The following is a 17,955-nucleotide window of genomic DNA, read 5'->3' on the forward strand; positions in this document are numbered from 1 at the left end:
AGGATAGAGAGATGAGAGAAAGCGCAGTGCATCTTGGGTAGGAAGTTGTGGAATTATAGGCTGGCTGTAAATATATTACCCAATCGTATCTCTTAGTTCATGTGAACTAGTCTGTTGAAGCTTATTCATTATAATTATCGAAATCGCTATGACCGCGCAGCGCCGTACTGCGCGCTGGCCGTGCTCCGCATCACGGCACCGCGGGGAAGACTGAAGCGACATTCTCCCTGCACTGCATAACTCCACCCCCGGTAGCGAAAAGTGAATGTTTTTTTTTTTCTGGTTGGCCAGTCAGGGAGTCTCAGGGACCAATCAGAAGGCTGACAAACGGTGAATTCGGTGCGACACTCCTGCTCTCAGGTGAACACGGAGAGGTGACGATGAGTTCCAGCTTCAGCGCTTGTGTATTTGCATGTGTTCAGCCGGTAACTTATTCATTGAGGATCGTCACACCAGGGTGAATTCAGGGCAAGAAGCCTTTATTTCCATTTTTTTTGTTTACCCCATTTTAAACATCTTCAGACCAGCCTGGGGGGGGGGGGGGGGGGGGGGGGGGGCGTGCTGGGAACCCACTATACGTCAGCTAATGAGGTCCTCCTGGGTACAAACATCCTCCAGGATGTGTGTTTGTGTGTGTGTGTGTGTGTGTGTGTGTGTGTGTGTGTGTGTGTGTGTGTGTGTGTGTGTGTGTGTGTGTGTGTGTGTGTGTGTGTGTGTGCGCTTGTACGTGTGTTGGCACACAAACACATGCACAGAGGGAGAGAAGAAAGCACCATCTTTGACATGTTCCACATTTCTGGGGTAATAAAATAACAAATCCAAGACCGCCACCACGAACACAAACTCCATACAACATGAAAATTATTTGTTGACATGCCAACAATTTTTAAGGACTTTGGAACATTTTTGTAGAAATGCAAAGTTAACAATTTCTTTTCTTTTTTTTGGGGGGGGGGGGGGGGGGTGAGGAGGCACACGGCAAGTATGTATGTGTGTGTGTGTGTGTGTGTGTGTGTGTGTGCGTGCGTGCGTGCGTGCGTGCGTGCGTGCGTGCGTGCAGGCCTTCAGGGACGTACAGAGAATGTTAGAGAGGCAGGGGCTGATATTTCTAAAAGGGCCTTTTGGTGGAAATATCCAAAATAGCAGACCTCCAAGCTCGCAACGCGTTGTGAGCATGGAGGTCGGCTATTTTCGGTGCTTGATACCACACTAAACTAAGCATAACCAAGTCAATACTGGAGATGTGGCGTAACGGCATGGATTTTCAGCATAAGAAATAAAACAAGCATATGATGCTGCATTCAAGTTCAGGAGAGTCTGGACATGGCAATTCTCTTGAATGCTGCCTTCGAGTATGGCATGGAAAGAGGACATTTTGCATTTCTTTCAGCATAGTAAAAACCGCATTCATAGTCTGGAGAGGGCACTTTTTACAGACAGGTAAAAGGGCAGGGGCTCAAGCCCCCTTTGATGTCTATGTGTGCACGTGCCTGCATGCCTTGTGCATGTTAGTTGTCTAGGCCAGCTGGGTCAGCCTTACTGGAGGCCAAGTCATTAAGATAGTGAAATAAAGCAGCTTTGTTTTGTTGTCATGGTCCATGAAATACTATTTAGAGTAGACTCAGGCTCGCCTTCAGGGGTGTTACACCACATTCTGGGCCCTGGCCTGGGTACAAGGATTCACTGTGGGCCCCCCTTGAATGTTCCTCATAGGTGGGAGGGGGTTTAATCCATTTAGAATGGAAACGCATTATTACATATTATTTTGTGCTTTAACTATTGATAAATAGCAGATATACAAGCTCACATCTTTGAATATTTCAAATCCTTGTAAGTTTTCTTTTGGAAAAACGTTTCTATGCTAGTGGTGCTCAAACCTTTTCATGTGAAGGACCCCCAAAATCATATGTATCTGGCCACGGACCCCCATCTCAAAATATTTAGTTCCAGGGACCCCCTAGAAGCAAAATTTGAGTAACAAATGTTTGCTTAAAAAAACATATATTCAAAGATTTGGACACATTTTCACGACTTCTCAAAATAGCAGATCTACAAGCTCGCAGCGCTGCGAGCTTGTATATCTGCTTGTATATCTGCTTTTTCAATAGCTTTAGTATAAAATAATTAAACTTGGGCCCTAGTAATTCAGTCCCACTCCCCCCCCCCCCCTTGTGAGGCCCCTGCTCCCCTTCAAAACCAAAGCCATGCCAAGGAACAAGATTTTAAAAAAAAAGATGGCAATGCCCTTTTCAGGATTTCAGGAAAATCTGTTCCCCACGCTGTTAAGCACTCTTTGATTACAAATAATAACTCCAGTTCTTTGCAGTTAAATTCTATTGTCGTGGTGAAGGATTCAAAGTTGAAATTGGGTCGTATAGTTCATGTGCTGCCTAATGAGGAGAATAAAAGGTAATGTGGACAGAAGGCTGCTGCTGCTACAGGGAAAAGATTTGTCTTCATGTTATTGTGTGTGTGGGTGACTTGGAGAGCCCGACACAGATGACACATTGTAATTATCTATTGAGCTATTGTCTTCTTGGCCAATTGCTGTCTGGCACTGTTCTATTATCATTGCTGTTGTTTTTATCCATAACCACATTAGTCCAGGCGTTTCGAGCAGTATATTGATGTAATCGTGCACTTTATGAAAGAAGCATGAAATTTGGCACACAGTTAGAACATGCCATATGGAACATTTTTGGCAGGGGCATCGCAGATTTGTCTTGGGAAACTTGTGGGAGCCAATTAAAGTTGGGCTCTCATAGACTTTACTATAGAGTAAAAAAAAAAAAAACATATGCTTTAGGTAGCATGTAAGGGATCAAACTAGGTGTTTTTTGGGATTCTGAATCCAATGCAAACATTTGTTTTGTACGAAAAAACATTCCTTGGGCTAAAAACGGACCCCATAAAACTATGGTTTAGTGATGAGTCATCACTTTTCAAAGTTTTGTGGCGGCCGTTTCTCGGGAAGGAATGTTTTCCGTGCAAAACAAATGCTTGCATTGGATTCAGAATCCCGAATAACACCTAGTTTGACCCCTCACATGCTACTTAAAGCATATTTATTTTTTGTATTATTTGACTCTATAGTAAAGCCTATGAGAGCAACTTTGATTGGCTCCCACAAGTTTCCCAAGACAAATCTGCGATGCCCCTATAGCCAAAAATGTTCCATATGGCATGTTCTAACTGTGTGCCAAATTCCATGCTCGGACTACATGAACCCTATAGCATTTCAATTCTGGGACGAATGTTCAGCAAAATTAGTAGATCTACGCAACGCATTGTGAGCTTGTAGAAGAGAAGATATTTGATGTAGAGGGAAAAGGCAGAGACCATATGAAGTATAGGCTACAGCCCTGGTGGACCCCAGTAACTTCAGTTACTTCATTTCATTGTCCATTGTCAACATCAACCACATAATATAGTGTCTGTCAGTGGTTCTCAAAGTCCAGGGACCCCAAGGGGTCCTTGAGGCAGTTCCAGGGAGTCCCCACTCCCCAGCTAAATGATAGTTAGGAACCGGTCTGTAACTCAAAGAGTGTACAAATGAAACCAAATGTGTCTGTGTTGGTTCTAGTTGCACACGCTCAGAGTTGAATTAACACTGATTTTACAGTATAAATTGGGGTCCCAGAGATAGACATGCCATTAAATGGTGGTCAGCAGCATATAATGTATGTCAAACTGGGGGTCCTTGAAATTTAAATGGTTGAGAACCACTGCTAGAGCCATACAAATCTTCTCTGAAATATCTTTTCTGACGGGGGTCCATGGTCTGATAAGTGTCAATTTGGGGGTCCTTGACATGAAAAACTGGTGTATGTCTTGTGCAGTAGGCTTTCACTTAAAGGGCCAGTTCACCCCTGGAACAACCAGATCTTATTTTATTGTTGTTTGGGACACGATCAACACAATCCTGAGTAATTCTTTGTGTTCAGTCTGTGTTTTGAGATATTTTAGTATTTCAGCATGAATGATGATGCATTTTGCATCATATGAGTCATCATGCTGCATCATATGATGCAAAATGCATCATCATTCATGCTGAAATACTAAAATATCTCAAAACACAGACTGAACACAAAAAATAACTCAGGATTGTGTTGATAGTGTCCCAAACAACAATAAAATAAGATCTGGTTGTCCCAGGGGTGAACTGGCCCTTTAACTCTTTGAGTGCCAGCGCCCTCTAGGGGCCAAAGAATGCCAGCGCATCTCTCATAGGCGAGCGCTTTAGCTTCCAGGACTTCAGCTTCCAGGACCTGACGTGCTCACGTTCATGCACGGCATGGAAATGTCCCGGATGAAGATGCTAACAGAATGGCTATTCCCATTTTGTCATCTAAAAGATCATTTTTGGGCGATTTCGCCGTAAATAAACCTCGCGCCGCTTCCCTAAAACACAAAAAAGAGATATAAGCCTTTAAAGATGCGGTCTTTCATTGGATTAGGCGGAGATTGGCGATTGCGTTCGCAAATTACGGCCGGCCGGGACGTTGTTAGCTTTCGGCTAGTAGCTACAAAAATCAAGCCAGGCTTCAGAAGGCCTCTTATCATTTTATTCATTTAATTAAATAAAGCCGAACTACTTCGGGATCGGCACACTCGTGTACTCATCGGAAGCGGCGCCGAACATCGGGTGAACATTGGGGAGCTCAAAAATGTATTTTAAACCATTTTTAATGGAATATATCGTCGGACAGAGTAGAACGGCTAGCTGGCTAGCGGCTAGCGAGCCAGGACCACCCACGACTCTACAAGCAGCTCGGGGTAAGTGAATTAATAAAAAAAAGATTGTATTGGATTGAAATAAAGCCGAACTAGTTCGGGATCGGCACCAGATGAGTTAATGTGAAAAAAGTGTGGAACATATTATGTTTTTTTAATAGAATGAGGCCAATGAGGCTCGGATGAGGTTGAAACCGTGGCCACATTTTTGGATGCCGTTTTGTTTACATTTTGGCCTTATTCAATAAAACGTCAGAGAATGTAATGAACGTGTTTTGTTAAGGTTAGCTAAGGTTAGCTAACTCACTGCATGGGTCCTCAAGCAGGAAATGCAAAAATTCTTTCCGTAGCCCATGCAGGGGTCTTCCATGTTTCCAGGCCAAGGACCCCTTAGTTGAGAGAGAGATGAAGCAGGGACCCCCCACAACATAGATTCCATATAGTTTCATCGTTTGACAGCACAATCATCAGTGTATTTTGGATTCATGTCAATTTGTGTTTTCAAATATTTAAACACTTTAACCGTCAATACTTAATAAACTTGACCTTTCACTCTGTACTTAGTGTGCTCCATTTTCCCCTCTACACAAACCCGCTTTGACCAAAATAGCCGATCTACAAGTAGATCTGCTATTTTTGTTCTCAGAATATAGACGTTCAAGTGGTTAATATAGAAAAGGAGAAAAAAGTTTCTATCACACAAACATTTAGAGGACCCCCTGTAGTAACTCTGAGGATTTCAAAGTGGGTGACAGGGCACCCTGGGGTGCCGTGACGGCAGTCCAGGGGTGATGGGGCACAGGGTGAAGCCCTGCTTCCTCATACAAGACTGTCATACATCATACAAGATACATCATACAAGACTGTCGCACAAGACTAGTGCCGATCTACAAGCACACAACGCCTCGCGATGCGAGGCATTGTGTGCTTGTAGATCGTCTGTTTTCACGAGTTTTATACATATTATAGATGATGAATAAAAACAAACGGTTTCCACCCGACAACAAATAAGGTGCTGGGAGTGAAAATTATAATGTAGGGGTGCCTCGCATTAAAAAAATATTCATGGGGTGCCCTGAGACAAAAAAAAATGTGGGAACCCCTGCCCTAGGGGTCCCGGACCCCCTGTTGAAGACCCCTGTACTACAGTGTTATATTGCAAAGTACACTATACTGTATGTACGGGCTGACATAGAAAAATATGAAGTAATTTCACAATACAAGCTGCAGGCAGGTTTTTCCATTACATGTCCTTGGCCTCAAAGGATTGAATTTGTTTTATTTTATTTCACCACCATTCAAACGTACACATATCTAATCTAGACATTACTGCTTTCTGCATGTCTGCACTTATCTCACCCTCCTCTCTCTCTCTCTCTCTCTCTCTCTCTCTCTCTCTCTCTCTCTCTCTCTCTCTCTCTCTCTCTCTCTCTCTCTCACGAAAGCGTGGGGTGGCTCAAAGTAGCTGACAGAGTACAGCATCTTGCAATGGGCCTGGTGTACAAGATACACTAAACCTCCAAGATACCCATGTACCTGACAAACTACTTCCTAAAGGTCAAGGATGTCCACGAACACAACACCAGAGGCAGCCCCACCAATCATGTTCAAAGTAGATTTAACACTAAATCTCTCGCTCTCTCTGCATGTCTGTCTCTCTCTCTAAATTCAATTCAACTCAATTCAAAGGGGCTTTATTGGCATGAGAAACATACCTTTACATTTCTCTTGCACGCACGCACGCACGCACGCACACACGCACACACGCACACACGCGCACACACACACACACACACACACACACACACACACACACACACACACACACACATCACTTCTTCTTTCCCCTCACAGAAATTGACAGTTCACTTATTATTATTTTCATTTCTCTTTTCCACACCTGTATTTTTCATTTTGTTTCAAAATAATGTATGTATTTTATTGTATTTTAATGTGTGTTCATTCAAAGTAAAAGCAGCTTTGAGGAGCACCAACCTCATCACGTCTCTGATCCAAGGCCCTAGCCTAGAGAGACCTCTAGAGGTAAAGTAACAGTATTACACAGAGCCAACACAAAATTCATTCACAAACTGCTGTAGCAAGTTGTTGTATGATGCCCTCCCAAGCATGTCATGAAAACAATCATTATGGTATGTGATATGCTAAATCCTTTTTTTGTGTATGAAAAATAAATACCATTTATCCACAAAAATGTCATTGATAAGAAAACACGGAAGCTCCCGAGAAAGCAAAGATTGGGGACACAGTCACTAGCAGAGAAAGTAAGGGTTAAGGTTTGTGTTAGATTGGGTGAAGTTGTTATGGTAAAAGTAACCGTTGCACAACAGGCCTACTGGAAAATAAAGCAGAAGCTTTATCCACCTGTTTCCAATACATGCAGCACCATGCAGCATGCAGCACCATGCAGCATGCAGCACCATGCAAAGGCTAGCTCTTCTCCGACTAGGATGTGAGCAGGTTGTAACAGTAGCTGACAAAAAAGCTGAGCTGAGGGCGTTCCTGAATGAATCCTGATTTAACAGGAGAGGGAAGGGGCATCCAGAGGGGTGGCATGGCTCTGGCTCAGGGGGCAGAGAATATCGTTACCCTGGATGTAATCAATCCAGTTACTGTAGCCCTTCTATTTAATCCTTTTCCCAAAAGGCTTTTGGGGATGTTGAAGTTATCATCTGCCCATTTGTCAATTTGGTCAAAAGAAATTGGTTGAACAGAACTCATATTTTGGGGTGTCGCTCTCCATTCCGACATGTCGCCACTCCGAAATTGACTTCTTATTGTCGGAGTGGCGACACTTCCATAGAGGTTAAGTTTAGGGTAAGGGTTAGAGATAGGGTTAGTGTCGGAATGGAGACATGTCGGAGTGGCGGGGTGTAACCCATATATTTTGGGACCATCGCTCCATTGTTTTCATTGGTTTGTAATGCAGGCTGCCACCTCATGTGGTCATGTGATCAAAGATGGCCACGGTGTAAATAAGGTCTATTGCAGTAAACCAAGGAGTGCCGTTTACAAGACTTACTTAAGTTTACTGAACTTAAACAAACGGTTAACACAAGCAGTCAAGCACACACGGGTTTCATACACAACTGAATCAAAACAGACAAGGAACCAGAAGAACGGACAGCAAACAATGAACCAGCACAGAGAGCAGACACAGGCAGGGCAGTCTTTAGGCCAACAGCTCACAGCTGCGAAACCTGTCCTGGAAGAGCCCACATAGTCAATCAGGTACTCACAGCATGGGACGGGGCAAGCAGGAAAAGGCCGGGGTGAGACCCTGGAAGGCTAGGCATCTAACTTTTTATATCTATGGTGTAGTGTCCCAGGGTGTGTGCCAAAGTCACTGAGAAGGACTACCCAGCATGCATCAGAGCGCAGATTCTTATTCATTCAAATAGCAAATATACAAGCTCACAATATCAATGCTTGCTGATCTGCTATTTTCAAATGTAAATGTAAAGTAGTAAAACTGAGTATAGTTAATTTTATTGAGCTTATGTTTCTTTGGCAAAATCTGGCAACAGACAATTCCCTGTCACTTCCTTACTTGGGATCTCTTGTTCTTAGACTTGGGAGGAAGTGAAAAGATGTTTTTGAGGCAGCACACAGAGGAAAAACTCTCTAGCGCCCTCTGTAAAAGGCAATGGCTGCCTAGTTTATTGATGTGTTATTAAGTGTGCCTATGCATAGCATGGGCAGACTATTGTTATCGCTCATATTTACTTACTTAAGTCTGTCCATACTTTTCCCCAAAGTTTGGCACGCTACTCCTCCCACAGTTTTTGCACCACACACTCGCGCCATATGTCAAATCGACCGGCTTACTCGGGAATGGTGTGCTAGTAACTTGCTAAGAGAAAGGTTCTATAGTTTAATCTATACTATAATTTTGCGAATGTCTGTCTGTCTGTCTGAGTGAGTGAGTGAGTGAGTGAGTGAGTGAGTGTCTGTCTGTCTGTCTGAAACAGCGTTTCTACTCAGTGGCTGGAGCAATTGATCTGAAATCGCATCACCATTAGCATATGAACACACCTGACATAACTGTGAAGCCCGTTTGTCACTTTCACAAATCGTATGCTGTATATTAGCATTTTTATGGTGTATCTACTATCTATTCTGCATCTAGCATGAGGCACATCTATTCTGCATCTAGCTTGAGGCAAAATGTTTAACCAGCTCTGTGTGTGTGTGTGTGTGTGTGTGTGTGTGTGTGTGTGTGTGTGTGTGTGTGTGTGTGTGTGTGTGCAGGCAGGCGGGTGTTTGTGCAGGCGGGTGGGCGGGGGAACAGTATCTCTGAGCCATTAAACAAAACGGGTTTCTTACATTGATGCTCCTACATATTATCATGCAAGCACCAGTTAAAGTTACTTTCCATCCCTCATATACTGTGTGCACAGTGCACATCCCATAACCCACACACTGCACATCATTTTGGAGCTCATATCTTTGAACGGGTACAGCGTTTCTCCTCAGTGGCTGGAGCAATTGATCTGAAATCGCATCACCATTAGCATATGAACACACCTGACATAACTGTGAAGCCCGTTTGTCACTTTCACAAATCATATACTGTATATTAGCATTTTTATGGTGTATCTACTATCTATTCTGCATCTAGCTTGAGGCAGTGGCTGGAGCAATTGATCTGAAATCGCATCACCATTAGCATATGAACACACCTGACATAACTGTGAAGCCCGTTTGTCACTTTCACAAATCATATGCTGTATATTAGCATTTTTATGGTGTAACTACTATCTATTCTGCATCTAGCATGAGGCATATCTATTCTGCATCTAGCATGGGGCAACATGTTTAACCAGCTCTGTGTGTGTGTGTGTGTGTGTGTGTGTGTGTGTGTGTGTGTGTGTGTGTGTGTGTGTGTGTGTGTGTGTGTGTGTGTGTGTGTGTGTGTGCAGGCAGGCGGGTGTGTGTGCAGGCGGGCGGGCTGGGGGGGGGGGGGGGGGGGGGTAGCCATTAAACAAAACGGGTATTTCTTACATTGATGCTCCTACATATTATCATGCAAGCACCAGTTAAAGTTACTTTCCATCCCTCATATACTGTATGCACAGTGCACATCCCATAACCCACACACTGCACATCATTTTGGAGCTCATATCTTTGAACGGGTAAGGGCTAGTTGATATTAATTTATTAGTGAATTAATTTTCCCCATTGACTTATAATGGGAATCGCATTCAATTATTTTTCTCTCGCAAACCATAGGGGCTACAGTTTCAAGACTCGGAGAGGAGGTTCATAATGATTTCAAGGAATAAATAAAAAATAATAGCGTCATTTGGCCTCATGGTGGCGCTATAACAGCCCAGTTTACGTTTTGGCCTGTAACTCTTGAACCGTAGGTCGGAAAATTAAAATTATTTTTTCCCTGGATTCCTTGGGTCGAGACGCATCTCCCGATATAGGCCACGTCCATTTGCGTAGGGATAGATTTTCCGCCATCTTGAATTTTCTCCAAAACACACTTTTTGCTCCTTTTCCTACATATTTTCTTCAAATGTCTTAAAAACCGGTACACATGATCTATGAAGCCATGCGATAAACATAGTCAAAGGATATTTCGATAGTTCGTACCGTTCGTTCGTAACACGCTTCCAAAGTTTGCGGGAGGGGCCCGTTTCGCAAACAATAGCCATAAATCACAAACAATAGGTCGAGTCAACACTGAATTTCAACCACAGGTCGGGGGTGGCATACTCAACGAATCCCCAAAAGCATTTCCACTTCGACCCCTAGGGGGCGTCACAAACACGCGAAACGTAACCGTTTCGTGCCAGAACGCGTTTTTCACGGGGACCGACCCTCTCACAACGAAACGCAGACGACTCTGCGGATGGTCTCACCGCCCAAACCGCTGCACAAGGTCGCGCATTTAGCGAGCTGCAGGCACACTTGTCAAAATTGACTCTGTCAATTCTAGTTTTATTTTGTTCTTCTTTTTTTATAGATGTGTTCTGATGATTAAAGTGTTTATGTTAATTTATATTACATCCTTTTTTTTGTTGGAATTTGATTTGGTCATTCTAGTTTGTTGCCTCTTGGAAACAATATATCAGAGGCCATGGCCAGGTGCGATATGTTTCTCCCCGGCTACATTGTTTTGCGAGCCGCATTGGAAAGCCTTTCAGTTATAGTGCTCCAAATGTTATTATTCAGGCTTTCGTTTCAATGCCCCTCTGGTCTTTGCCAAATGATTTTAATTAATTACTGTAGCGACCTGGTGCAGTGTTGAGCCGGAATAAATAAGCACCTGAATGCACTTAGACCACCATGTGGCAAATTATGCTCCTCAGTGTTTATTCCTGTTCAGAACCAGGGACGTGCTGGGCCCTGATTCAGCCCGGGAAAAAGAGTTGGAGAGGCCCTCATTGCGCGCTATAGAGAGAGATCTCTCTCCATAGCGCTGCTGCTACTCCAAGATTTGTGACAAAGTGACAAGCCAGTGGGCCAATTACATGAGTTATATTTCGTCGTTGTCGGGTGGAAACCTTGTATGTCCAAAACCGTTTTAAAAATGATTTAAACAAGTGAAAACAGCCGATCAACGCCTTGCGGTGCGAGGCGTTGTGTGCTTGTAGATCTGCTGTTTTCACTACTTTTGTGCGTAGGCCTTGTATGATGAAGCAGGGCTTTGCTTTGTGAAAAAAATTACAAATTTGAAACTTGGAGATACAAGGTTTCTGCCCGACAGTGACGATTTACTTTATTGGCCGCCCAGCCCCCAAAATGGAACAAAGGCCGACATTTTATTTTTTATTTTTTTCCTAAATGACCGGCCTGGACCGGCCGGGAATGAACCGGCCGTTCGGGAGTTGCCCCGCTTTTCCCAATGACCAGCACGTCCCTGTTCAGAACCCAGAGTGCTGCCAGCTTACATAATCATTGGATAAGGCCACCGGTAATTATATAGTCTGCCTGTGAAATGTATATTGTAATAATTAGCTGGGTCATTTATGGCAGTTCCGTGACCACGAGAGCGAAGGTCCGTTTCTCTATGGATTTGTCATCTAGTAGGGTTATTAAACACATTTGGCCGGGGTGTATTTTTTAAAATGGTCGGGAAAATGTTTGACAGCTAGGGTAATTTTCAGTCTCATTCACTTACTATACACTACACTATAGAGGAAAAAATGACTCCCAAAAAATCTGCTTTAAGTGGGATGTGAGGGGTCAAACTAGGGGTTTTTAATTATTCTGAAAACATTGCAAGCATCTGTTTTGCACAAAAAAAAAACATTCCTTGGGCTGAAACGGCTCCCTCAAATGTGTGAAAAGTGATGACTCATCACTTTTCATCCCTTTTTTCAAACCACTAAACCGTCGTTTTTAGCGCATGCAAAACAAATGCTTGCAATGGATTCAGAATAAGCAGATTTTTTGGGAGTCATTTTTTCCTTTATAGTGTAGTGTATCTACTATAGTAAGTGAATGAAATAGCTGTCAAACATTTTCCCGACCATTTTAAAAAATACACCCTGGCCAAATTTGTTTAACTCTTATACCGCTTTGGACGTTCCTGTTCGCCCCAATTCTCAAGAGACCTCCGCGCCAATACGGCGCTCGTTCGCGTTCGTTCGTTCGTTCGTTCGTTCGTTCGTTCGTTCGTTTACCTTGTTGAAGCTGATGAGGGGTCGCGCCGCCGTGTACTGTAAACACATTTTCCGCGGTGATGGTGTAAAAAATCCATTATGCGTTAACATCAACGGAGACCAATTCACTTCCTTGTTGATTTCTCTGGCTGTGAGGCTCTGTGGCCAGTGACTGGTCTGAATCACATAACAGGCAAATTCACATTCATTCTCGCATGACGCCGCCCTCTGCTGCCTGGCAGACCAAAGTGCACTATTGCACAATCAAAAAAAAAAAAAAAAAGAAAAAAAAAAATGTCTATCTATCTACTATAACGTCGCAAAGGTAAGCCGCTTTTTGATGGCACCAGACCCAATAAATAAATAAATAATCTGGCAGTAGGAGAGTTAATAACCTTTCTAGATGACAAATCCATTGAGAAACGGACCTTCGCTCTCCACGGTCACGGAACTGCCATTTTTGACTCAACTAAATATCCATGCTGTTATATGTATACGTATGTAACTAATTGCATTTGTATTGTGCTATTTGTACTTTTTCCCTATTATGTACTAGTATAAATACCTTTAATGTGTTGGGGTAGGAAGTTATGGGGCTCTGCCCAAGTTTTAGTGTTAGTTGACCTGATCTTACGTTGAGGCCTCAATGAGTTTGGTACCGCAAAGCTGGGCAAAGTAAACCTTATTTTTGCATAGACTAAGATTCTGAGTGAATGTTTAAAGTGATTGTAACTGTCTCCGTAATTCAATAAATCAAGAAAGACATACTAGCTTCATTATTATAAACAGATAACATTAAAACACCAGCACGAGTATTAGCCTACACCAAATCCAGGGATCTCAGCCTTTTCAGTAGGTTGAATGAATGCACACAAAGTGCATTCGTTAAAAAAACTGAACACAGAGGATCTACAATGTGTGAAGAAGGTATTACGAGCTTGTAAATCTGTCATTTTCGGTGTGCGACAGAAAATGTACAAAATAATAAGAGTATATAACAGGGTTCCCCAATTAGTTTTCCCCAAGGGCCGAATCATGTCTAGGGTACCAAGCCGAGGGCCACAACATTGCAGGGGGAGACAGTTCAGATATCGTTGTTGTCAGGTGAAAATCTTGTATGTCCAAAACTGTTTGTTTTGCATTTATCATTTTAAAAATGATTTAAACTAGTGAAAACAGCCGATTTACAAGCACACAACCGCGAGGCGTTGTGTGCTTGTAAATCAGCTGTTTTCACTACTTTTGTGCGATGGCCTTGAATGATGAGCTAGGGCTTTACTTTGCGACATACACATTTGCAACATACAAATTTGGACAACGACAACGATGATATACTAGTGTTGTTGCTGCTCTTATACCACCATTATTACTGGGAGTGGTGTGGGCCAGACAGTAGCCCCCCGTGGGCCGCAAATGGCCCGCGGGCCGCCTATTGGGGAACCCTGGTATATAATATAGAATAGTTGCAGAAGTGTGACTCCAGAGGCAGGGGGAGACATTGTCACATATTTAATTGTTGATGATGACAACACTCCATACAAAAACTGTAAGCACACATTCCATCACATGGACCTGGTAATTCCCTCACAAAAAGAGAGAAAAAGAGAAGAAAAAATAATAATAATGAGAAAATAGAAAATAGAAACAAACAAAAAAGGTGCCATGATAGCGCTTAATGAATAGTGTCACGGTGAAGCCACAATATTGTAAAAAAATCAAAATCAAAATGTTAAGGCAACAAACTTCAGAAAACTTTTAAGTTGGGGCAACTGAGAATATTAAGTTAAACAAACTCAAGCTAAACCTACTGTATATACGTGTAAGTTGAGGCAACGGAAACATTTAAGATGAACCAACTAAACCAACTTAAGCAAAACTTAAAGGTTTATGTTTGATTGAACTTAAAAGTTTTCTGAAATTGGTTGCCTTAAAACTTTGAGTTTTCCCAACTTTTATTTTTTTTACGTTGAAGACCATAGATGACCTCAGAGAATTTGATGAAAATAAATCCAGGCTCACACAAAGTTTGATGACTTTTTTCTCTTCCTTTCATTTCTTTTAATAATAAAAAACAAGGTTACATTGCATTTATATATTACAAGAACTTGATGAACATTAAAGTATAATACAAAAAATGAAAAAATAAAATCACAAAATACGCCAGGAACTCATAAACTCAAGCCAAAGATGATTCCCAACTCTGGTGCTTCAGGATCTATCCATCTACAGTACAGGGGTCTTCAACGTTTTCAGGCCAAGGACCCCTTAGTTGAGAGAGAGATGAAGCAGGGACCCCCACAACCTTTTCATAGATTCCATATAGTTTCATTGTTTGACAGCACGATCGATCATCAGCGTATTTTGGATTCATGTAAATTTGTGTTTTCAGATATTTAACCACTTGAACCGTCAGTAGTCTCAATACTTAATAAACTTGACCTTTCACTCTTTTTCCCCTCTACACCAAAGCTCTTTGCCAAAAATAGCCGATCTACAAGCTCACAACGCCTCGCAGCGCGAGGCGTTGTGAGCTTGTAGATCTGCTATTTTTGGCTAAAGTTCTCAGAATAAGGACACTAGGGTTCAAGTGGTTAATATAAAAAAACAAGAAAAAAGGTTTCTATCACACTAAGATTTGGAGGACCCCCTGTAGTAACTCTGCGGACCCCCTAGGGGTCCCGGACCCCCTGTTGAAGACCCCCTGATCTACATAATGGGATTGAATGCAATTAACAGCCTGTAATAATAATAATACTAATGATTCAAAAGCAAACTCTCAGTATTGCGGCTGCGTAGGGCTGGAGTTGGGAACCACTGCTGTAAGGAAAAAGTGTATTTTCTTTAGTTTTTATTTCTTATATTCTCTGAATGGCAAGACCAACGGCACATTTGATTACACACACGCACGCACACACACACACACACACACACACACACACACACACAGTCACACACTCACACACGCAGTGACAGCAAAGGTGCTTATTATAACCACAAGCTACTGTAAGCGTTAGTTCCTAAATAAAACACAAGACCATTTTATAAAAACCTTTTCATCAGCATTGTACCAATGAAGTCTGGGGGCGTGGGTTAATGTAATTAGTGCTATTCTAATGCAGCCGTTTTCAACCTTTGTCATGTCAGGGTCCCATTATTTATTCAGCATTTGATCCGCAGACCACCATTCGATAAGATTTAGCCACTCAGACCCCAAACCTTTATTTTAAAGGAGTAGTTCACCGCCAAAAGGATTTTTTTTTCCTATTGATTAGTCACACCATGGAGACTTGAGTTCAATAATATTTGTTTGTATTCGCCGCATTCCTAAGACAAAGAAAAAAACGAAAATTACCCCCATTGATTCTGGATGGGTACCCAAACGCATGGGCCTGAATGGGGACCCAAATAAGGCCCTGTATTTGCGTCAAAATGCTTTTGCGTCAGAATCAATGGGGGTAAATTTAGGGCCAAGGGCCAAGTAAATTTACCCCCATTGATTCTCACACAAATACATTCGGGTCCCCATCCAGAATCAATGTGGGTAAAAAAGTTATTTTATTTTGTGGGAAAAATACTCCTTTAAACAAATATTTAGAGTTTAAGATCTATATGGGTCCATTTGGTTACCAACTCTCCATCATTTAGCTGGGGACCACCTGGAAACCCCTCGAGGACAACTGGTGGTCCCCGGACCACTGGTTGAGAACCACTGTTCTAGTGTACAAGGTATTCCAATAGATGGCGCCATAACCTTGCTGTTAACCTCAAAGTCCAAGCTGCTGCTATGAACATTATGAGATTCCATTGAGTCTTGTAACATAAAAGTGACCGACAATCAAAAGACACATTAACACAATATGTACATTTTGTACTTTTTGTACAATCCTGAATCCTACTGTAGTAGTTTGTCTCAGCTGAAGCAAACAGGTTTGGTAGATGTGAGATATATGCCAGCAAATACCCACTTTTGAGTGTTTAGAGAAAAGTTGGCTATAGGTTAAAATTGCAGTTAGAAAACGATCTTGGATCCATTTCAATCACACCAATTGGGCTCGACTTACACCTTCTTTTATATTTCCGGAAACTGCTATACGAAACCAGCTTGCAACGTATAGGGTTGGTTTGATGGAAACCAGTTTGAGCTATCGGTGTTTTGAAAAGTATAAGTGCTATTATACCGCTATGAGAGTCCTATGCGTGACCAGTAACAACAGCCTAATTCACTGTTCATTCCTGTTACCCCATCCCCTAACATGTCTGTTGATAAAGTCTCCTATTGGACCAGTTTTACTGACATGCAATCAGTATCTTGAGGCTTCATTGATAAATTGTCTTTACAAGTGTTGCCGTACATACTGTAGCTATAGGTTGTTTTTGTCTTCATAGTTATTCCTTTTAGGCCTAGAATTATTGAATGCTTTAACCAGTGAAAAATAGCAGATCTACAAGCTCACAGCGCGGCACCGAGTACCGCGCTGCAAGCTTGTAGATCTGCTATTTTTGAAAAAGTCGTGAAAATGTGTGCAAATCTTTGAATATATGTATTTTCAAATCGAACGTTTGTATCTAAAATGTTGCTTCTGGGTGGTCCCTGGAACTAAACATTTTGAGATGGGGGTCCGTGGCCAAATACATATCATGTTGGGGGTCCTTCACATGAAAAAGTTTGAGAACCATTGACACAGTAGCCTCTCAAGAGCAGACTAACTGAGCTCTGGCCAGTTAAGTGAAAAGGACCTTTTCTTTGACGATGGCTGGCCAGATTCCTGACATAGAAACATAGGTTTTTTCAAAAAATCTTAGAAGGATTCAAAAGATACTTATAGAATCGGGTCAAAATTCAAATTTTCATGATTTTTCAAAATAGCAGATCTACAAGCTCGCACTGTGATCTGCTATGTTTCAATAGTTAAAGCATAAAATAATGATACACAATGCAGTGTACCCGTTCTGAATGGGTTAAATTTAAATCGGGATCAGGATCACTGTTTGTATAACAGCGTGCGTGTACTTCACATGCACGCACGATTGACAAGTTGATAAATTATTTGATTTGTAAAAAAAAAAGATACAATATCACAGTACAATACCATAATTTACAAGACTTCCACACAAGACTACTTCCACACTTGCTGCTGAGAGGATTCAGTCTCCCATTGATCTTGCTGCGTTTTAATGAAATGAACATTAATCGGTCAAACGGACCAAAAACACGACGGTAGGATAAATAGATTAACTTTGGCACATGTTCTCCTGCGGTGCAGGTGACGGTGAGAGAGCACATACACAACACAAAAGTATAGCCTACACCAGTGGTTCTCAAACACTGGGTCGGGACTCGGGACCCATTTGTGGGTCGTGGATCAATTCCTATGGGTCACGACAAGTAAAAATCCCATTTTCTTTTCCTACATATTTCCTACATATATACATATATATATATATATATATATATATATATATATATATATATATATATATATATATATATATATATATATACATTTTTCATTTAAAAAATATATATACATTTAAAAAAAAATAAGAAATTCCATGAATAGGCCTACTATAAAACAAAAACATTAAC

The sequence above is a fragment of the Nannobrachium achirus genome (assembly GCF_963921795.1).
Source record: "Nannobrachium achirus genome assembly, chromosome: 24".
Taxonomy (NCBI): domain Eukaryota; kingdom Metazoa; phylum Chordata; class Actinopteri; order Myctophiformes; family Myctophidae; genus Nannobrachium; species Nannobrachium achirus.